The 23,847-nt window shown below is 49.3% G+C and overlaps 1 protein-coding gene across 2 annotated transcripts in view; it reads left to right on the forward strand.

Annotated features, from left to right (window-relative positions):
• LOC131326855 (uncharacterized) overlaps positions 1–23,847 on the forward strand; it is a 47,860-nt gene that overhangs the window by 11,780 nt on the left and 12,233 nt on the right. The gene's annotated exons all lie outside the window — the stretch shown is intronic.

Here is a 23,847-nt window from a genome sequence, read left to right on the forward strand (position 1 = left end):
ATAGGTGCATAACGACTTGTATGAACTACCAAAGCTGGTACAATTGTCCCGGTATGAAGAAAATACCGAAAAAAGCTAAAAATGCCACAAAAACGGACATAAGACGCAAAAAATGACTCGATATGGTCCCGGACTGAAATCGACACCCCTGCATAGTCACATAAGTCCTATGTGACATGTACGACATGATAAGATTTGGCGAAAGCCCCTGAAACGAGATTTGACCTCCCGTATTCTTAATTTGAGCTTGAAACGGGCCGTCGAGGGTCCGAAATCTTCATCGGGCGTGGCTTTTGAAATCCAACGCTTTGCTACAGTCCCAAATGACATTTATGACCTGTAGGAATCAACAATTGGCCAAAGCAAGCCCCGGAATTGAAAACGACCATGCGGAGGCAGTAGCTGTTGCAAACTGGTTTCTGGTGAACTTTACTGGCATACGCCATGGATTTGGCCCCGTACGCCAGTAAGTGGAGGACACGTATACGCCAGTTAGAAACTGGTGTATGCCAGGTTTCTGAGGGCCAGATCCACTTGACTGACTAACTGTCATTTTTCAGGGGCACTTTGTTTTTATCTTCACACGGTTTGAACACGGTTTCTAAGCTCTCAGAAGGCAGAGTCCTTTGCTGTGGTGTAGTTTGGAGGCTAGTATATTGTCCAAATGAATCATAGGAAATGAAAAGAATGGCCAAGGCCTATAAAGTTGGGATGCATGCATTGTGACCTTCACGGCTCCATTGCTTTTCCTTTTCTTCAGCATATTCTGGCATTTCCCATGGATAACTCCCTCCCAACTTTACTTAGGCCCTGGTTGGTGCAATTTTTAAGCGTTGACTGGCTCAATTTCAAATATCACGGTCTTGCTTTGTTCCGTTTTCTTCGACACGTGCCTCTCCGCCCAGCGCTTCTACGGGCTGCCTTCAGATTTTGAGACCCTGACGTCCATGTCTTTCGCTTTGGCAATGACGAGATGTGCCCGACCGTTGAGAAATTTCAAGCATACCTCCGAACCTACTCGTCCCCTACACTTGTTCCACCTTATTAAGTGAGCATGTCCAAACTGTTAGCCAGCTCGCTCAACATCTCTCGGGGTTTGGCGAACACTATCCTTGAGGGTGGCCAAACGAACATCATGCGGTTGATTGAGATGTACAGTCCAGACGGCAATTTGGATAGCGACGAAGCTCAAGCCCGCCGTCGCTTTGCCTTAGTAATCTGTCTGCTTGCCGCCTACCTACTCATTCCTGCCCACGGGCAGGTCAGCCCCTGGCTGAGACACTCTTGGGTTTGGATCTGGTATACACGGGCCAGTCAGCTGTATTCAGCGGGAGCCCAGCTTTTACTTCAGGTAAACTCACTCAGCTCACCTTTTTCTGGCTTTTCACACATTCTTGTTTTACCTCGACGCTCAGCTTAGGCTACTCTCTAGCTCCTTACTTGTCTTTTCGCTCAAGCTTTGTTTGACTTTTTACTTGTCTTTTCGCTCATGCAGCTATGGTTGTCAGACAAACTGAATCTACTGCACCCACCGGTGGCGGGCTGAAATCTTTTTCCAAAGAAGATTCATCAAAGGGAGATGCGGTACCCCGACATGGATGTAGAAGGTTGGTACGAATTCATGCAGCAAATGCAGCCTGACGAGGTCGTCTGGAGGTGCTCCTAGCTGGACCTCCCGGATATGGCTATTCACTCCGATGGATTCGATAGGATGGTGATTGCAGGACTGTCAAGCTTTACTTTCTATATTCCCGGCCGTATCCTTCGCCAACTGGGCGCTTCTCAGGAGAATCACCGCATCAGTATTGGGGACTTCCGTGTCCCGAATTTTAATGCCCAAACACTTAACGGTTTACCAGAGGCGTTGGGGCCTTAGAGCCTTTCAGGCTGAGATGCCAAATTTTGCCACAAGGCTAAGGAATCGCTACGGACAGTGGTTGAGAGCGGATGTAAACGCAAGGGAAAACATTAACTGACTCCGGGCCACTTTGCTATGCTTAGAATAAACTGTGAGCCGTTAGGCTTCTTAAGCATTTTGTTCTGTTTTTCATGCTTTAACTGTTTTAAGGCTTTAATGCTCAGCTCATGTATCAAAAGTAGTAATTTGTAATAAAGTCGAAAGACGATGGGTTTCCCCTTTTCTGATCTTCTTCAATGCGGCTTTGACTTGTGCTCGACCTTCTCAAACTGCGACGTGGACCCGAAAATGTCAACCCTGGATCAAACTTTTGATAGAATATGACCAAATCTCAAGGTGAGATTGCCTACGTATCCCTTTTCAAGGAATCAGGTCAGAACGTAGTTCAGGCAAAGGTTCACTCGTGTATTTTACCTCTCATTTTACGCTCTAACTTTTGCCTAGAACCGCCTTTTCAGGTTTTCGGCCTAGCGAGCTTTTGACTTTCGCCTATTTATTTTTGCCTAGAACTGCCTCCTTAGGTTTTCGGTCTAGCAGGCTGCTTTAATTTTTGCTTGGAATCGCTCACCCTTGTGGTTTTCGACCCAACAAGCATCTCTCACCCTTGAGTTGATCCAGGTTGAACAGGGTGTTGAATTCGTTACCGTTGAGGTTGATGAGCTTAGCAGCACCCCCGGATAGGATGGTCTTGATGATGTAAGGCCCGGATCGCTTCGGCCAGAACTTCCCGCGGGGATCGAATACTGGGGCGCAGATTTCTTTTGTTACCATGTCTCATTCGACTAAACCTCTGGATTTCACCTTTTTGTTGAACGCGCGAGCGATTCAACGTTGATACCCTTGAACATGATACAAGGCTCGGAGCCTTCTTTCATCAAATAACATCAGTTCGACAAACCTCCCGCTTAACCATTCAGATTCCTCAAGACCACTTTCAACCGTGATTCTCAGTGACGGGACCTCAAGCTCGATGGGAAGCACTGCCTCTATCCCATAGACCAAGGAGAAAGGAGTCGCACCAGTTGAAGTGCGGATAGATGTTCAATATCCCAAAGGGCGAGAGGCAGCTGCTCATGCCAATCCCTTGCGGACTCGGCAGTTTTCTTGATGATCATCTCAACATTCTTGTTTGCGGCCTCGACCGCTCCATTTGTTTGTGGGCGATATGTCGTCGAATGATGGATCTCGATGCCGAATTCCTCAAAGAGCTCTGTAACTCTTCCTTTGAAATGACTTCCGTTATCCGATACAAATGCCTGAGGAACACCGTACCGATAGATGATGTTCTTTCGAATGAATTGAGCAATCTGAACTGCTGTCCGGGTCTTGTAGGATTCAGCCTCGACCCATTTGGTGAATTAGTCTATCGCCACCAGTATGAACTTATGGCCGTTTGAAGCAGACGGCCTGATCATCCCAATAACATCGATACCCCAGACAGAGAAAGGCCACGGTGAAGTCATGCCATACAATTATACGGAGGGACATGTTGCAGGTTCGCATGGATTTGACATTTGTAACAGCGCCGTACGCAATCGATGCATTACAATTCCATCGATACCCCAGACAGAGAAAGGCCAAATGGCATCTTCACATAGCAATAAGTGCCCCACTCTGTGATAAACGTCGTTTTCTCTTGGTCCTCGGGCGCAACAGAGATCTGGTTGTATCCTGGGAATCCGTCGACAAAAAAGAGCAAGGCATGCCCCGCCGTGTTGTCCACAAGCACGTCAATGTGTGGCAAGGGAAAACTGTCTTTTGGGCTTGCCTTGTTTAAGTCCCTGAAGTCGACGCAGACTCGGATTCTCTCGTCCTTCTTGGGGACAGGCACGATGTTGGCGACCCATTTGGGGTACTCTGCGACCCTTATGAACCCTGCGTCAATCTGCTTGGTAACCTCTTCTTTGATTTTCTGAACCCAATCCAGCCTCATCCTGGGGAGCTTTTGTTTGACAGGGACAACCCCGGGCTCTAACGGGATTCGATGTTGTACTATTTCGGGATCGATGCCGGGCATATCCTTGTGGGACCATGCGAAAACCTCGGAGAATTCTTTGAGAAGCTCGATTGTTCCAGCGTGATTTTTCAGGGACAGATTTGCACCAATTTGCATCATGCGGGGGTCATCCTCATCTTTCAAATTTATAAAAATTACTTCTTCTTTTAGAGGCTGAGCACGCCTTTCGTCTTCCTTTTCGATGAGGGAACGCAACTCAGCCGGAATGTTCCTGTCGAAGTTTGTTCCTTCATCGTCAGGGTCGACACAGTTTATATAGAAGCTAGCAAAGTAGTCAGAAGCAGGATCATGCATTTCATAAAGCCCAACAGGGTTGCCAAGTACAAACGACTCAAACTCAAATTAAAAGCTACGACGTGGAGGGCCGAGAGGCACAAACTCCGACTCTGAGCTAGCGTAGACTCGACAGACTCTGTGTCAGATTCAGATACATCGTCAATGCATGTCAGGCGTGGAGTGAAAATGCAGTTCTTCACCCTCGCCAACCAAACCTACTTGGGAGAACAGCATCTCCAGATTTCCCTGATCGAAAGCCCCCCAGCCAGTCAGTCTTTTCCTTGATCCGACCTAGCTGTTTCTTGAATTCCCCCTTAGCGAGCTCCTCTTCGGCTATCTCCTCTTCACCATCGGACCAGGTGTCTGCAACAAAGATTTCGAAGCCTAGCAGCGAAGTGCAAGTCTCTGGATCCCAAAATGGCTTTATCTGTCCTGAGTAAGCAGAGCCTCCTCCTTCCCGAACAAAATAGCTATCGGGGTTACCAAAAAGGGTCTGAGGTTTTTCCGTGTCTTTCCTCTTTTTGGCGTCTTTGGCCGGTGGAGTGTAACCCAAACCAAAGCGGCCTTCGGTGAAAGGAAAGACAGGGAACTCAGCGATTCCTTGTTGGTTGATCCCGAGTCCTAGGCCAGGCATGAATGACATTTTCCTCATCATCTCGAGGACAGTTGAACTTATGGTAAAATCATCATCCATGGCGATGGCGAGGACTGAGCCCAACGTGTCAAAAGAGAAACCTCCAAAGTCTGAGTCTTCCTCCCCGTGCATAATTCCCAAAACAGGCGTTCCATCATCCGAGAGCGGGCGGATTCCAGAATCTCCACAGATCGTCAAAGTCCCGGTAGGGAGCCCCAGCATGACCTTTTGATACAGAGTTGAAGGCACCGCGATGATGTCGGCCCTATGAAGCCATGGCCTGCCCAGCAGCAGGTTAAAGGTAGCAGGGACATCGACGACGTGGAATTCCACATCCATTTCAAAGCCCTCAGCATCGAGTTTCAGAATCAGAGTCCCTTCTACGGCACGGCGAGTTCTGTCATATGCTTTGACGGTGTTAAGTCATTCTTTGTAAGCCCTAAGCGGTAGGCAACCCTCATTGGGCAAACATTGATGGCAGAACCATTGTCGATTAACACAGTTGGCACCCAATGTCCCCGGCACTTGACGGTGATGTGGAGCGGGCGGTTATGAGCGGTTCCTTCGACGGGCAGACCCCTTTCGGTAAACGTGACGGAGTGCTTAGAGAGGAGCGGTAGTACAAGGGCAATCATGGCCTTGGGGGTAATGTTAGTTGGTACCGTAAGCCGGGCCAATGCCGAGGACAGCTTTTTGCGATGCTCCTTTGATGATGATATCAAACCCCAGATAGACACAGTGGCCGGGATTCGTTCGAGCTGTTTCAGAATAGCATCTTCTTCGGGAACCCCACTTGGAAAGATCGAATCATTCTTCTGAGCGGCGGGAGCGGTGGCATTCTGAGCAAGCGGATTGGACGAGCTTCCAGCCTGAAGATTAGACGGCTGGAATACTCGACCGCTCCTTGTGACGTTGGCAACATCCCACCAGGAAGACGAGTCAACAAAATCCCACAGATCGGCTAGCACCTCTTCCAACTTGCGTTTTCCTTTGTCTGTTTACGCAACTGTTGAGGTCGAGTCTGGTCCCAGAGCTGAGTCCCATTCCAAATCTTTCATCACTAGTCCTTCCCAAAAAGTAGGATCCTGCGCATCATCTTCTTCAAAGGGTGCCCCCGGGTTGGTGACAAACGGAACGTCCCAGAATCCTCCGTCGACAAGGGCAGTGTTGATAGTCCACACTTCGCTTCCCATGTTCAGATCGACAATATTGTCCACATCCTAAATATTGGCAGGCGGCGGAGTTTTGATGGTTTCCTCTGCATCCCAAAGATCAGCAGGAGGTGCATCCAGGACCATGATCGAGCAGTCATCCTCGGGAGCAGAAATAAGAGGGCGAGGCTGTTCCACAGAGACAATGTCAAGAATAGGATCAAACTCATGGATGCGGCGGTCGACCGTGCCAGCAATCGAATTCACCAAAGGTAACGTGGCGCCAAGTGGGCGACGGACATCGGGCACGATCTTCCCTTCTTGATAGTAACCCCAGTATTCCTCACTGATACCATTTTGGTCCAAATCAGCCTTGAGACCTTGACCTATTTGCCATTCATCAGGTCGTGGATCCCATACGTACTCTTCAGCTTCTACCTCAACTTGGTCTAGCTCAGGCTGGTGAGTGCGAACAAAGAGAGATCGTCCAGAGGGTCAGCCTGTGCTGCATTCCATTCTCCTTCCCACTGGTTTAGCCACATCTGATTGACTTGAGGGTGTGCGGGAAACCCCATGTTGTACTGCTCGATCCAATTGGTACAAAGCTCCTCCCATTCCCTAGCTTTGTCTTCCATGGCCCATCCAGCTGCCATCATGTTAACACTTGGCTCAGAAAGAAAGGGTACGTTTGGTCTAGGTTTGCTGGCTGAGGTAATATGGTCGGTGGGGTTGAATATGGTGGAGCTGAGAGTTATCTGGTTTACTCGAGGGTTGGAGTCGTGTTTAGGCAAGGAATTGGTTATGACATTGGGTTTAGTAGGTGGGGTTGGAAGGGTACCATTGTCCACCAAATCTTGTATCGCATGACGAAGGCGATAACAAGAGTAAGTGTAATGGCCGGGCATCTGGTGATATGCACAGAAAGCATTGGGGTTATGACTGGAGGGTGGATTTTGAGGAAGCGGAGTTGGGGCTAAAGGCATGAGGTGTTTGGTTTTGACTAGCTTCTCCAATACCGAGGAAAGTGGCGCCTTGAAATTGGGGAAGTTACGGGGTTGGTTGCGGTCTCGGGGTCTTTGAGGGGTTTGAACTTGGTTGACATTGGCGACGTGATTGGAGCTTTGGGCAGAGGCATTGTTAGCAGAAGTTGTGTTGGCATAACTGTTGCCACCAAACAGAGCAGTGCTGTTTCCAGTGTACGCACGAGATTTTGACTTTGAAGCTGAAGTAGAAGAGGAAGTGTCACTTCTGGGTAGAACACCGGTTTGGAGAGCTTCTTCGATGGCCAGCCCGAAGTCGTAGAAAGTCTCGAAGTTTGCTCCTTGAACCAGCACGAGGTTTTTAGCAAAGTCCGGCTGCAGATTGCGGGAAATGATGCGGATTTGGTCCTTCTCGCTCGGGCGGTCGGGCATGAGGGCCGCCTTGGCCCTCCACCTCTGGATAAAGTCTGCGAAAGACTCCTTTGCACTCATCTTAGTTGATTCCAACTCCCGAGTAGTCATCTTGAGCTGGGCATTGTAGCTGTAGTGAGCGTTGAAGGCAGTGCCGATGTCTTCCCATGTCCGTCTTTTGGAAATGTCGAGTGATAAGAACCACTGGAAGGCGGGGCCGGCAAGGGTTTGCGAAAACAACTGAGCCATTGCGTCTTCCTTGACACCATGTAGCTTCATTGCACCATGATAAGCCAATAGGTGAGTTTTCGGATCTCCGATCCCGTTGAACTTCGCGAAGTCGGGCATCTTGAATCGATCGGACAACCTAGCGTTCGGGAATGGGCAAAGGCGATCCATGTCTAGCACTCCTGCCCCTTTCCTTTCGGACTTAGCGACTGCTTCTTCCAATTTTGCCATTTTGGCGACCGCCTTCCCCTCCTGCTGCAAAAGGAAGTCGTTCTTCGATTAGGGTGCGAAGATTGGCCATAGAAGCGTCGGCCTGATCGGCCCTTTGCTGCATGATGACTAGGTTATGCCGGAGATCCGCCAATACAGTAGCGAGATTCGGGGGTGGGACATCTGCCATGCCTAGAACCTCTGTCTTAACAAGTTTCGGCGATGCAAGTGGAGACGGAGTAGACGGAGGGGACTCGTGCGGAGTAGTCGGTGGTGAATCCTCCCTTGACAAGGTGCAAACTAAAGCTTCCGTTGTGATCGACTGAGAGACAAACCCCGAATCAAATCTTCAGACGGACCCGATGGATGATCCCAAGTAGGTTTGGCTCTTGATTTCGGACCCCTGCTTTGACATCAGCATGACTAGACAGCAAAGTACAAGGACTCAGTGATAGCCTGCAATCATTTTACTTGAAAGAAACGAAAAGAATGGAAAATGAGCATGCCAATGTCGTCGGTGTCCTCCTAGACTCTAGAGCTAGAGAGAGCCTGCCTTACGACACTCGGACATTTGCCATAGAATCCTCGGATTTTCTTTTCGACGGTGTATCCTTGATTGAATCGATTGTCACTAAGAGATGTCAAAACGGCCTAAGCCTCTGACTTTTTCACTCTTGAAGTTTCAAAGTTTGAGCTCGGAACAACTCGGTGTAGATGGCGTGATACCGTAACCGAAATGGCATAAGCAGCACTGTGCCGGAGCAGTCGCTAAGTCCGAAAGCAAAGGGGCAGGAGTGCTAGACATGGATCGCCTTTGCCCATTCCCGAACGCCAGGTTGCCCGATCGATTCAAGATGCCCAACTTCGCAAAGTTCGACAGGACTGGAGATCCGAAAACTCACCTATTGGCTTATCATGGTGCAATGAAGCTACATGGTGTCGAGGAAGACGCAATGGCTTAGTTGTTTCCGCAAACCCTTGCCGGCCCCGCCTTCCAGTGGTTCTTATCACTCGACATTTCCAAAAGACGGACATGGGAAGACATCGGCACTGCTTTCAACGATCAGTACAGCTACAATGCCTAGCTCAAGATGACTACTCCGGAGTTGGTATCAACTAAGATGAGTGCAAAGGAGTCTTTCACAGACTTTATCCAGAGGTGGAGGGCCAAGGCGGCTCTCATGCTCGATCGCCCGAACGAGAAGGACCAAATCCGCATCATTTTCCGCAATCTGCAGCCGGGCTTTGCTAAAAACCTCGTGTTGGTTCAAGGAGCAAACTTCGAGACTTTCTACGACTTCGGGCTGGTCATCGAAGAAGCTCTCCAAACCGGTGTTCTACCCAGAAGTGACACTTCCTCTTCTACTTCAGCTTCAAAGTCAAAATCTAGTGCGTACACTGGAAACAGAACTGCTCTGTTTAGTGGTAACAATTATGCCAACACAACTTCTGCTAACAATGCCTCTGCCCAAAGCTCCAATCACATCGCCGATGTCAACCAAGTTCAAACCCCTCAAAGACCCCGAAACCGCAACCAACCCCGTAACTTCGCCAATTTCAAGGCGCCACTTTCCTCGGTATTGGAGAAGCTAGTCAAAACCGAACACCTCAGGCCTTTAGCCCCAACTCCGCTTCCTCAAAATCCACCCTCTAGTCATAACCCCAATGCTTTCTGTGCATATCACCAGATGCCCGGCCATTACATTGACTCTTGTTATCGCCTTCGTCATGCGATACAAGATTTGGTGGACAATGGTACCCTTCCAACCCCACCTACTAAACCCAATGTCATTACCAATTCCTTGCCTAAACACGACTCCAACCCTCGAGTAAACCAGATAACTCTCAGCTCCACCATATTCAACCCCACCGACCATATTACCTCAGCCAGCAAACCTAGACCAAACGTACCCTTTCTTTCTGAGTCAAGTGTTAACATGATGGCAGCCGGATGGGCCATGGAAGACAAAGCTAGGGAATGGGAGGAGCTTTGTACCGATTGGATCGAGCAGTACAACATGGGGTTTCCCGCACACCCTCAAGTCAATCAGATGTGGCTAAACCAGTGGGAAGGAGAATGGAATGCGGCACAGGCTGACCCTCTGGACGGGCTCTCTTTGTTCGCACTCTTCTACCAGCCTGAGCTAGACCAAGTTGAGGTAGAAGCTGAAGAGTACGTATGGGATCCACGACCTGATGAATGGCAAATAGGTCAAGGTCTCAAGGCTGATTTGGACCAAAATGGTATCAGTGAGGAATACTGGGGTTACTATCAAGAAGGGGAGATCGTGCCCGATGTCCGTCGCCCACTTGGCGCCATGTTACCTTTGGTGAATTCGATTGCTGGCACGGTCGACCGCCGCATCCATGAGTTTGATCCTACTCTCGACATTGTCTCTGTGGAACAGCCTCGCCCTCTTATTTCTGCTCCCGAGGATGACTGCTCGATCATGGTCCTGGATGCACCTCCTGCTGATCTTTAGGATGCAGAGGAAACCATCAAAACTCCGCCGCCTGCCAATATTTGGGATGTGAACAATATTGTCGATCTGAACATGGGAAGCGAAGTGTGGACTGTCAACACTGCCCTTGTCGACGGAGGATTCTGGGACGTTCCGTTTGTCACCAACCCGGGGGCACCCTTTGAAGAAGATGCTGCGCAAGATCCTACTTTTTGGGAGGGACTAGTGATGGAAGATTTGGAATGGAACTCAGCTCTGGGGCCAGACTTGACCTCAACAGTTGCGTCAACAGACAAAGGAAAACGCAAGTTGGAAGAGGTGCTAGCCGATCTATGGGATTTTGTTGACTCGTCTTCCTGGTGGGATGTTGCCAACGTCACAAGGAGCGGTCGAGTATTCCAGCCGTCTAATCTTCAGGTTGGAAGCTCGTCCAATCCGCTTGCTCAGAAGGTCACCGCTCCTGCCGCTCAGAGGAATGATCCGATCTTTCCAAGTGGGGTTTCCGAAGAAGATGCTATTCTGAAACAGCTCGAACGAATCCCGGCCGCTGTGTCTATCTGGGGTTTGATATCATCATCAAAGGAGCATCGCAAAAAGCTGTCCTCGGCATTGGCCCGGCTTACGGTACCAACTAACATTACCCCCAAGGCCATGATTGCCCTTGTACTACCGCTCCTCTCTAAGCACTCCGTCACGTTTACCGAAAGGGGTCTGCCCTTCGAAGGAACCGCTCATAACCGCCCGCTCCATATCACCGTCAAGTGCCGGGGACATTGGGTGCCAACTGTGTTAATCGACAATGGTTCTGCCATCAATGTTTGCCCAATGAGGGTTGCCTACCGCTTAGGGCTTACAAAGAATGACTTAACACCGTCAAAGCATATGACAGCACTCGCCGTGCCGTAGAAGGGACTCTGATTCTGAAACTCGATGCTGAGGGCTTTGAAATGGATGTGGAATTCCACGTCGTCGATGTCCCTGCTACCTTTAACCTGCTGCTGGGCAGGCCATGGCTTCATAGGGCCGACATCATCGCGGTGCCTTCAACTCTGTATCAAAAGGTCATGCTGGGGCTCCCTACCGGGACTTTGACGATCTGTGGAGATTCTGGAATCCGCCCGCTCTCGGATGATGGAACGCCTGTTTTGGGAATTATGCACGGGGAGGAAGACTCAGACTTTGGAGGTTTCTCTTTTGACACGTTGGGCTCAGTCCTCGCCATCGCCATGGATGATGATTTTACCATAAGTTCAACTGTCCTCGAGATGATGAGGAAAATGTCATTCATGCCTGGCCTAGGACTCGGGATCAACCAACAAGGAATCGCTGAGTTCCCTGTCTTTCCTTTCACCGAAGGCCGCTTTGGTTTGGGTTACACTCCACCGGCCAAAGACGCCAAAAAGAGGAAAGACACGGAAAAACCTCGGACCCTTTTTGGTAACCCCGATAGCTATTTTGTTCGGGAAGGAGGAGGCTCTGCTTACTCAGGACAGATAAAGCCATTTTGGGATCCAGAGACTTGCACTTGGCTGCTAGGCTTCGAAATCTTTGCTGCAGACACCTGGTCCGATGGTGAAGAGGAGATAGCCGAAGAGGAGCTCGCTAAGGGGGAATTCAAGAAACAGCTAGGTCGGATCAAGGAAAAGACTGAATGGCTGGGGGGCTTTCGATCAGGGAAATCTGGAGATGCTGTTCTCCCAAGTAGGTTTGGTTGGCGAGGGTGAAGAACTGTATTTTCACTCCACGCCTGACATGCATTGACGATGTATCTGAATCTGACACAAAGTCTGTCGAGTCTAAGCTAGCTCAGAGTCGGAGTTTGTGCCTCTCGGCCCTCCACGTCGTAGCTTTTACTTTGAGTTTGAGTCGTTTGTACTTGGCAACCCTGTTGGGCTTTATGAAATGCATGATCCTGCTTCTGACTACTTTGCTAGCTTCTATATAAACTGTGTCGACCCTGACGATGAAGAAACAAACTTCGACGGGAACATCCCGGCTGAGTTGCGTTCCCTCATCGAAAAGGAAGACGAAAGGCGTGCTCAGCCTCTAAAAGAAGAAGTAATTTTTATAAATTTGAAAGACGAGGATGACCCCCGCATGATGCAAATTGGTGCAAATTTGTCCCTGAAAAATCACGCTGGAACAATCGAGCTTCTCAAAGAATTCTCCGAGGTTTTCGCATGGTCCCACAAGGATATGCCCGGCTTCGATCCCGAAATAGTACAACATCGAATCCCGTTAGAGCCCGGGGTTGTCCCTGTCAAACAGAAGCTCCCCAGGATGAGGCTGGATTGGGTTCAGAAAATCAAAGAGGAGGTTACCAAGCAGATTGACGCAGGGTTCATAAGGGTCGCAGAGTACCCCAAATGGGTCGCCAACATCGTGCCTATCCCCAAGAAGGACGGGAGAATCCGAGTCTGCGTCGACTTCAGGGACTTAAACAAGGCAAGCCCAAAAGACAGTTTTCCCTTGCCACACATTGACGTGCTTGTGGACAACACGGCGGGGCATGCCTTGCTCTCTTTTGTCGACGGATTCTCAGGATACAACCAGATCTCTGTTGCGCCCGAGGACCAAGAGAAAACGACGTTTGTCACAGAGTGGGGCACTTATTGCTATGTGAAGATGCCATTTGGGCTGAAGAACGCCGGATGTACTTTCCAAAGGGCCCAGACGACCTTGTTTCATGACTTTATCCATAAGACCGTTGAGATCTACGTCGACGACACGATTGTGAAGGCAAATGAGGAAAAGGACTATCTTCCTTCACTCAGGCGGTTTCTTGAAAGGCTTCGCAGGTACAACGTACGATTAAATCCACAAAAGTGCACATTTGGAGTCACCGCAGGCAAGATGTTAGGGTTTTTGATCACCGCAAGGGGAATCGAAGTGGATTCTTCCAAAATCAAGGCGATTCTCGAAATGGAGCCACCAAAGTCCGAGAAAGGCGTATGAAGCTTTCTAGGGAAGGTCCAGTTTATTAGTATATTCATCTCCAAGCTAACTCTAACCTGCGAGCTGTTCTTCTGTTTGTTCAAAAAAGGGGTCCCGTTCGAATGGACAGAGAAATGCTAGGTCGCCTTCGAATCTATTCAGAGGTATTTGCAGAGCCCGCCAGTACTAATGCCGCCTGCGCCAGGCCGACCGTTGATTCTTTATCTGTTGGTCTCTCCAACAGCCATGGGATGTTTACTAGCACAGGAAGGGAGCAATGGGGTCGAGAAAGCTGTTTACTATTTGAGCAAGAAAATGGTGGGGTCTGAGGAGCGCTATACCCCTCTAGAGAAGACATGTTGGGCGCTGGTTTGGGCTACCAAAAAACTTAGACACTACATGCTAGCCTATTCGGTGAGACTGATTTCTCGGATGGATCCTATCAAGTATTTGTTCGAGAAACCCGCGCTCACCCATAAACTAGCACGTTGGTTGCTTCTGCTGACTGAGTTCGAACTCCAACACGTCACGAGAAAGTCTGTAAAGGGGCGTGCTGTGGCCGAATTCTTGGCCGATCACCCGATCGACGGCCCAGAATACGCGGATTTCACTTTCCCTGACGAGGAGGTGCTGACGGTGGTCGAGGAAGTATGGATGCTCTATTTTGATGGAGCTGCTAACCAAAAGGGGTTCGGGATCAGAGTGTTGTTGATCACGCCTGCCGGCGCTCACATTCCACTCGCTTTCAAGCTGAATTTCGATGTTACCAATAATCAAGCTGAGTACGAGGCCTGCATTGTCGGAATGGAAGCTGCTGTGGCTTTAGGGGTCGAGAAGCTCGAAGTAATTGGAGATTCAAACTTGGTGGTCTCCCAAGCCAATGGAGATTGGAAGGTTCGTGAGGAAAAGCTGAAGCATTATCACCAAGATTTGGAAGAACTGATTCCTTGCTTCAATAAGGTGACTTTCACCCATGTCCAACGCTTGAAGAATCAGTTCGCCGATGCTTTGGCGACTTGGGCTTCAATGATCGAACTTTCAATAGGCGTTAAGCTGCGGCTGATTGTGATTGAGCAGAGGGACTTGCCTGCTTATGAGTATGTTAACGCCATTGATGATGTCGATGATGGCCTACCCTGGTACCATGACATTTGAAATTTTGCGGAGCACGGGGAATTCCTTGCCGGGGCCACGAAGAAAGATCGGATTGCTTTACAAAGATTAGATTCTCAGTACATCATCTGTGGAGGGAAATTGTATCGAAGGTCTCTCACTGTGGGATGCACAAGCTCTATGTCAACGGTGTCGAAGCAACAAGGATAATGGAAGAGGTTCACGAAGGAGTCTGCGGGCCTCATATGAGCGGCGTCATGCTCGCTAGGTAGATCCTCAGGCAGGGTTATTACTGGTCTACGATGGAATTGCAATGCATCGACTGCGTACGGCACTGTTACAAATGTCAAATCCATGCGAACCTGCAACATGTCCCTCCGTATAATTGTATGGCATGACTTCACCGTGGCCTTTCTCTATCTGGGGTATCGATGTTATTGGGATGATCAAGCCGTCTGCTTCAAACGGCCATAAGTTCATACTGGTGGCGATAGACTACTTCACCAAATGGGTCGAGGCTGAATCCTACAAGACCCTGACAGCGGTTCAGATTGCTCAATTCATTCGAAAGAACATCATCTATCGGTACGGTGTTCCTCAGGCATTTGTATCGGATAACGGAAGTCATTTCAAAGGAAGAGTTCCGGAGCTCTTTGAGGAATTCGGCATCGAGATCCATCATTCGACGACCTATCGCTCACAAACAAATGGAGCGGTCGAGGCCGCAACAACAATGTTGAGATGATTATCAAGAAAACTGCCGAGTCCGCAAGGGATTGGCATAAGCAGCTGCCTCTCGCCCTTTGGGATATTGAACATCTATCCGCACTTCAACTGGTGTGACTCCTTTCTCCTTGGTCTATGGAATGGAGGCAGTGTTTCCCATCGAGCTTGAGGTCCCGTCACTGAAAATCATGGTTGAAAGTGGTCTTGAGGAATCTGAATGGTTAAGCGGGAGGTTTGTCGAACTGATGTTATTTGATGAAAGAAGGCTCCGAGCCTTGTATCATGTTCAAGGGTATCAACGTCGAATCGCTCGCGCGTTCAACAAAAAGGTGAAATCCAGGGGTTTAGTCGAATGAGACATGGTAACAAAAGAAATCCGCGCCCCAGTATTCGATCCCCGCGGGAAGTTCTGGCCGAAGCGATCCGGGCCATACATCATCAAGACCATCCTATCCGGGGGTGCTGCTAAGCTCATCAACCTCAACGGTAACGAATTCAACACCCTGTTCAACCTGGATCAACTCAAGCGTTACTATTCCTGAGAGATGATTGTTGGGTCGAAAACCACAAGGGTGAGCGATTCCAAGCAAAAGTTAGAGCAGCCTGCTAGACCGAAAACCTAAAGAGGCAGTTCTAGGCAAAAATAAATAGGCGAAAGTCAAAAGCCCGAAAACCTGAAAATGTGGTTCTAGGCAAAAGTTAGAGCTTAAAATGAGAGGTAAAATACACGAGTGAACCTTTGCCTGAACTACGTTCTGACCTGATTCCTTTAAAAGGGATACGTAGGTAATCTCACCTTGAGATTCGGTCATATTCTATCAAAAGTTTGATCCAGGGTTGACATTTTCGGGTCCACGTCGCAGTTTGAGAAGGTCGAGCACAAGTCAAAGCCGCATTGAAGAAGATCAGAAAAGGGGAAACCCATCGTCTTTCGACTTTATTACAAATTACTACTTTTGATACATGAGCTGAGAATAAAAGCCTTAAAACAGTTAAAGCATGAAAAACAGAACAAAATGCTTAAGAAGCCTAACGGCTCACAGTTTATTCTAAGCATAGCAAAGTGACCCGGAGTCAGTTAATGTTTTCCCTTGCGTTTACATCCGCTCTCAACCATTGTCTGTAGCGATTCCTCAGCCTTGTGGCAAAATTTGGCATCTCAGCCTGAAAGGCTCTAAGGCCCCAGCGCCTCTGGTAACCGTTAAGTGTTTGGGCATTAAAATTCGGGACACGGAAGTCCCCAATACTGATGCGGTGATTCTCCTGAGAAGCGCCCAGTTGGCGAAGGATACGGCCGGGAATATAGAAAGTAAAGCTTGACAGTCCTGCAATCACCATCCTATCGAATCCATCGGAGTGAATAGCCATATCCGGGAGGTCCAGCCAGGAGCACCTCCAGACGACCTTGTCAGGCTGCATTTACTGCATGAATTCGTACCAACCTTCTATATCCATGTCGGGGTACCGCATCTCCCTTTGATGAATCTTCTTTGGAAAAAGATTCCAACCCGCCACCGGTGGATGCAGTAGATTCAGTTTGTCTGACAACCATAGCTGCATGAGCGAAAAGACAAGTAAAAAGTCAAACAAAGCCTGAGCGAAAAGACAAGTAAGGAGCTAGGGAGTAGGCTAAGCTGAGCGTCGAGGTAAAACGAGAATGTGTGAAAAGCCAGAAAAAGGTGAACTGAGTGAGTTTACCTGAAGTAAAAGCCGGGCTCCCGCTGAATACAGCTGACTGGCCCGTGTATACCAGATCCAAACCCAAGAGTGTCTCAGCCAGGGGCTTACCTGCCCGTGGGCAGGAATGAGCAGGTAGGCGGCAAACAGACAGATTACTAAGGCAAAGCGACGGCGCGCTTGAGCTTCGTCGCTATCCAAATTGCCGTCTGGACTGTACATCTCAATCAACCGCATGATGTTCGTTTGGCCATCCTCAAGGATAGTGTTCGCCAAACCCCGGGAGATGTTGAGCGAGCTGGCTAACAGTTTGGACATGCTCACTTGATAAGGTGGAACAACAAGTGTAGGGGACGAGTAGGTTCGGAGGTATGCTTGGAATTCCTCAACGGTCGGGCACAGCTCGTCATCGCCAAAGCGAAAGACATGGACGTCAGGGTCTCAGAATCTGAGGGCAGCCCGTAGAAGCGCTGGGCGGAGAGGCACGTGTCGAAGAAAACGGAACAAAGCAAGACCGTGATATTTGAAATTGAGCCAGTCAACGCTCAAAAATTGCACCAACCAGGGCCTAAGTAAAGTTGGGAGGGGGTTATCCATGGGAAATGCCAGAATATGCTGAAGAAAAGGAAAAACAATGGAGCCGTGAAGGCCACAATGCATGCATCCCAACTTTATAGGCCTTGGCCATTCTTTCCATTTCTTATGATTCATTTGGACAATATACTAGCCTTCAAACTACACCACAGCAAAGGACTCTGCCTTCTGGGAGCTCAGAAACCGTGTTCAAACTGTGTGAGGATAAAAACAAAGTGCCCCTGAAAAAGGACAGTTGGTCAGACAAGTGGATCTGGCTCTTAGAAACCTGGCGTACACCAGTTTCTAACTGGCGTATACGTGTCCTCCACTTACTGGCGTACAGTGCCAAATCCATGGCGTACGCCAGTAAGGTTCACCAGAAACCAGTTTGCAGCAGCTACTGCCTCCGCATGGTCGTTTTCAATTCCGGGGCTTGCTTTGGCCAATTGTTGATTCCTACAGGTCATAAATGTCATTTGGGACTGTAGCAAAGCGTTGGATTTCAAAAGCCACGCCCGATGAAGATTTCGGACCCTCGACGGCCCATTTCAAGCTCAAATCAAGGATACGGGAGGTCAAATCTCGTTTCAGGGGCTTTCGCCAAGTCTTATCATGCCGTACATGTCACATAGGACTTATGTGACTATGCGGGGGTGTCGGTTTCAGTCCGGGACCATATCGAGTCATCTTTTGCGTCTTATGTCCGTTTTTGTGGCATTTTTAGCTTTTTTCGGTATTTTCTTCATACCGGGACAATTGTACCAGCTTTGGTAGTTCATACAAGTCGTTATGCACTTATGTTGTCTTTTCAAAGGGTCAGTTTCCTTCGCTTAGGAGAATGTCGAATTTTGGCCTACTAATGCCCAAATTTCCCGTATCCTCCGCGTGTCTGGGATATATGTCGTATCCTAGGATTTCTCTATCCCTTTCTTTGAGCTAAGTCGATTGTGTACATATGCAAGTGTCTTTTGTCGATTCAGAACATTCATTAATGCATGTTAGATATTAGTGGATAGTTTGTTCTTTTCCTTTACCAAATCTCATCAAAGCAAGGGAAGTCGATAAACAGAAAACGTAAAAATTATATACTACTATATTCAAAAAGCAAAGGCAGAAATGTATCAAAGCAGCACAACGGCCCAGGCAGAACTAAAAAAATATCAAGGCACACTCGCCCAAAAGTCAAGGCACACAGGCCTTATACCAAAAGTCAAGTATCTACTATCTCAAAATGTCAAGAGGACAGCAAAGTAAACCGAGGCTCGGTGATAGCCCTCAGTCATCAAAAAAGTCCTCGTCGTTGTCCTCCTCGCTCTCCTCCATCTCTCGCGAGTCCATCCGAAACCTAGGATCGTCCGCGGAGTCAGAGCCGCTGCTGAGGGATGTTTGCTCCTCTTCTTCTTCTTCTTCCTCCTCTCTTCTCTTCTTTTGTGAAGGTCCCTCGGCAGGCCTCTTCCCCGCGGGCCTTTTCCTCAATTCTCGGCGGAACTGGAGCTCCTCGCTAGCTGGAGTGATCTGCACTCCCCTCTGTACGCTCGCCGATGGCCGAGAGGAACTTGGTGCTATCTTCTTTTGTGGAGGAGGCCGCACGCTCTTCCTCTTAGGAGTCGCCCTAGCGCGTCCCTGCATGATCATTCAAATCATTTAGCATCCGTTGTGCATATTGTATATATTGAAATGCTAAGTGCAGAAAATTTTGAAAGCAATCCTATCTAAGAGCAGAATGGGAAATTATACCTGAGGCTGCACAGCAAGAGCTGGAGCTGGCAGTGGGTAGTGTAACTGCAAAGAGGCGCCGCCGACTATCTTGTGAAACTCTTTCTCCATGGCCTTCATCAAGCGCACCGCCTCTCGCACCCACTCCATTGGGACCTGTGTTACAGTTTTGGCAAAATCAGAGCGCAAACCAGATGTACATGCCAAAAGTGAAGTAAGGAAACTACAAGGGATGAAGAGTATCGTACCGGTCCTATGATCTCTGCAGGCTCTGTCCTGGCAGGCTCAAACCGAACTATGGCCTCTTCTCCCTGCGCGTCCCGCACTGTTAGTGTTCAAGAAAGTCGGGGAAGGACCATCGTTGTGGCGTAGTCGCTCCTTTCTCTCGAGCGAGCTACCCTGCTCTCCCAGCTCCGCCTATCCTCGCCGGCCTCCAGCGCCTCGACCTGCACGACAATGTGCTCCAAAACCCCAAGTGGCCTCGCCAGGCGTTGTCTCCGGTAAACGGCATAGTCACGCTCAGGCCTCAAGAAAGCAGCAAGGCCAGCCGGAGCAGTGAAGCGTTGCAGCTCAGCCAGAGTATACCTGTCTGTATGTGAAGCGTGAGGTGGAAGTGGCCCAGGAACCTGGTACTCAAGAAAGCCCAGTGACTGTCGTGTCACCCGGTCACCTAAGTACCACTGCCACCTAAAAGTTGACTTCAATAGCACCCGACTCGCTGTCACCACTCTGCTCCTTGCCAAGTACTCAGGCTCAGGCTCAGGCTCTGCATTACTTCATGGGTTCCACTCTACCTGCGAGACAAGTGCAAAGATTCGGAGTCAAATGTGCATCAGCGACAGCATTAAAGCAATTCTAAAGGCAGAATGGTCGATTTGACGTGTTGCTTACCTAAGTACCTGACAGCTCGTCAAGATATGACCTGAAAGCTAGGAGACTCCCTCTTGATATCTTCTTACCACTGTACAAAGACCCCCAGATCATGGCACGTGGGAGCATCCTCAAGTTTGGACACTTATTCTCCGGTGTGTACATCTTCAGCACTTCGTAAGCCCACAGCTGCAAATGTTCAGACAATCAAGGCATCAAGATACAGCTCATATGCAAGTCAAAGACAAGTAAAAGAAAGGAAAATAGGAAATGAATTGCAAGTTTCGTTTCTTACCTCTCACACTCTCCAGTAACCGGCAGTCGCCTTCTTCCCCCGCGAGAACTCCCCCATAAAACCATAGCACGTTCTCAGAGCTGCTCCTACCCAGTCAAAGCGCGAAGCTGTGCGTAAGTCGTGAAGGGCCGGCAAGTAAGACAGGTGTACCGTAGCTCGTTTGTTCAGGTACAATGTTGCCCCGAACAAGTACAACAAGTAGGTCATCGCCATCTGCATCTGCTCCGCCTCCTGCTCTGAGTCTGGTACCCTCCCCTGCAAATACCGCTTGAACTGGTCGTAATGGATGGTCTCTGCTTCGCCCGCCGGTGCCTGCCCTGAGAACCACCCCAGTGTCCCGGTATCTCTGTGAATCTCTAAATCAAACGGGATAGGCTCTCCTCCTACCCTGAAGCCAGTGAGAGCTGCAAAGTCTGACAGAGTCACTGTCATCTCCCCGATCGGAAAGTGGAAGGTATTCGAGGAATCCCACCACCTCTTAGCCAGTGCAGTAAGCAGGGCATGGTCACTCTTCACTGCCGTCAACGTGAGGATGAACGGCCGGAACCCTGCAGCGTCTACCAAAGCCCTGACTCGCTCCGGCAGCCCTCTGTACAACTCAAGCAAGCTCGCAGGACCACCGTGACCCCGGGTGCTGGCTGCTCCTCTCTGCATACAAAGACAGACAACAAAAAGAGATTCGTCAGCAAATGCAACTCAAGTCCAATAGTTAGTCGAATTCAGAGTCTCAAAAGTAACTCTACGGTCGAAACAAGCATTACAGAGGTCGATCAAAGCCACTCGGTGCTCGTGTTGCTTTATCCAATTCTGCTATCGGTCGAATCAAATCAAAGGCATCTTTCAGTCAAGCCCCGGACTACGAGGAGTTACTTTCATCAGGGTACACTTCTCAGTCAGTTTCAAAGGCATTCTGTTTATCAACCGGCCGATTCAAACTATTGGGCACGTTATCCTGGCACTTATCTTGTCATGACGGTCTGCCTAGTCGAAGTCAAGTTCAAAGGACTATGTTATCAATCGAGGCAGCTTATGATTGATTCAAGCTTGGCCTTAGCAGTTTTCGTCGAAGTTATGGGTGCTCTGCAAGTCAATTCAGCTATGTCGAGTATTTTATCAGTCAAATCAAATTTCAAAGTCGAGGCATACTATCCAAATTCTACTTTCTAAGTCGAGCTACAGTTCAAGGTTTTAACCTACATGCATTGCAAGCTATGCTACACCAGTTCAAGCTACGTACTGTTACAATGACAAAACATGAGTATCGAAGTAAGTCCAAACATATACCTGCGCCCAGTCCACGGATAAGTGTCTCTGTGGATCCCTCAGTATGAGCTCCGCATCATAGCTATCCTGCAGAAGTGCGAGGCTTTCAACCCCCGACGGAATGAACAAGTGTGGCTCTGGCAAAGACATACACGTCCCCGACAAACCTAGCACGGGGTGCCTGCCGTAAGGACTCAGCAAGTGTCATTGCACGCTCAAAGGACCATACCTCCCCCTAAACCTCCTCGACCGACTCAGTCTCACGCACAAAGGCCTCTTCCTCTGCCCTAGCACCCTCGGCCTCTGCTCTCAGGCGCTCCTCCTCCTGAGCTCTCTCAATCTGCCTCTGCCGGTCCTCTCGCGCTGCTATCCGTGCAGCCACCACCCCGGGGTTCTCTCGAAGCAAACGGCCAAGTTCCTCCTCAGTCACAAACTCAGCAAAGTCTCTGCGCGTAACAGGTACATGCGCCAAAGACCCCTCAACATGCCTAAACTCAACCTCCTCCATAGGCACCTCCTCGAATACCCCCTCCTCCACTATCGGGTCCTTACCCCTTGCCGGGTCTCTCAGTGGTGTCTCCGGTCGGTCATCACCGCCACCAATGCTGCTGCCGCTGCCGCCGGCTCCGGCCGAGCCCAAACCAGTGACTACCAACTCCTCTACACCACTTTGGAAGTCTAGACGACGAACCCGTGGACCCTCTACATCAGCCGTCACAAGCGTACGCCTCATCCCTTCTGGTGTACGCCGCCACCTGCCTCCGCTGCATGGCCACCATTGCCGCCGCCTGTACCCTTTGAACCAGTGCCCAACGAGGCCCTTACTGTCGATTGATAGCCGATTTGAACCCCCAAAGTTTTGTTTTCCTTCCGAGTTTGCCTCTCCTCTTCTCCGGCACCACCATTGCCGCCGCCTCCACCGGATTCAGCCATGGATGGACTGGTTTGAGTGTGTAATGGAAGGAAGTGAAGGGTCTTGAGAGAGATTGAAGTTTGGAGAGGGATTTGAGGGAGATTGGAGGTTTTCGGAGTCCAAAACCAAAGGATGGCAGTTTCAAACGTCCTGCAAAAGTTATACGACGTGGATTCGTGCTGGGCTGGGTCTGGGCTGGATTAGGGGCTGGGCTGGCCACAATTCCTGGCGTACGCCAGTATAGTCATACCATACACCACTATTGTTTGGGCCGCAGGCCCAAATCTCACTTAGATTGAAGTTATTTCTCAAAATTAAGACCCATGTGGTCCAATGATTATCCATGGTGGGCCTAGCCCCAAGTAGAGGCCTCATAATGTCCAAATTCAAATCAACGACGATCTATCCGTCCAAATTCAAATCAACGACAATCCGTCCGTCCAATTTCAAATCAACGACGATCTATCCGTCCAATTTCAAATCAACGACGATCCAACTGTCCAATTTCAAATCAACAACGATCTATCTGTCCAATTTCAAATCAACGACGATCCGTCCGTCCAATTTCAAATCAACGACGATCTATCCGTCCAATTTCAAATCAACGACGACCTATCCGTCCAATTATCTTCTTTCCCCCAACAAAGTCGATGCTCTTGCAGAGGGTTATTCTCCAGGAAGGTTCGTCTTTTACGGAGCCCTGTGCAGCCCTTCCGATACAGATCAAGCAGCAGTCCGTCCGTCTATAGTATCCCCAGCAACGGCGATTTTTTTTCTCAAATGATCTGTTTGACTGAACTCAGCCGATCAGGTTCTTTAAAGTTCATGTCTTCTTTAACCTGTATTTCCTACTCTAGATAGCCTAGAGGAGTGGTGTCTAGCAAACCTTTGACGTTACTTATACTAGGTCCATGGTACTCCAAGTGCCGTCAAAGGGGGGCTACTGTAAACACCCTATTTTGAACTATCCGGATAAACCTATCTTACGGTCTTTTTGTTGCCCCAATGATGATTAAAGGTCGAGAACGTTCCGAGGTCGATGGCAGGTCTTGAGCTTTGAGCTTTGGACATTTCTCATTTAAACCCTTTCGGATTCCATCCTCAAACCCTTCGAGCCAAATGGCCCCAGCAAAACCCTACTTGCTTACGCTAGTTTTCTCTTGGCGTGCGCTAGTGATCTGCCACGTGTCGGTCATCGACCGTTGACTCAGTTATCACTAGCGCACGCATGACAAAACATGGCGCACGCCAGTCAAGCCCAATCAAATCAACTTTATTCAGCCACATGGACGAGACTTTTGTGCCACCCTGACGTGGGCTACAGTCCCTGATGATTACATTCGGCTGGCCCATTGCCCCTCTCTCTTACACCCTCCATCAAGCCAAGTCCCATGCATTTAATGCATGGGAGGCTCTCCCCCTAACCAAACCAGCCCTAACCCAACTGGTTAAGGCCCTTTCTCATTCCCTCTCTCCT

Source organism: Rhododendron vialii, chromosome 5a, assembly GCF_030253575.1.
Source record: "Rhododendron vialii isolate Sample 1 chromosome 5a, ASM3025357v1".
Taxonomy (NCBI): domain Eukaryota; kingdom Viridiplantae; phylum Streptophyta; class Magnoliopsida; order Ericales; family Ericaceae; genus Rhododendron; species Rhododendron vialii.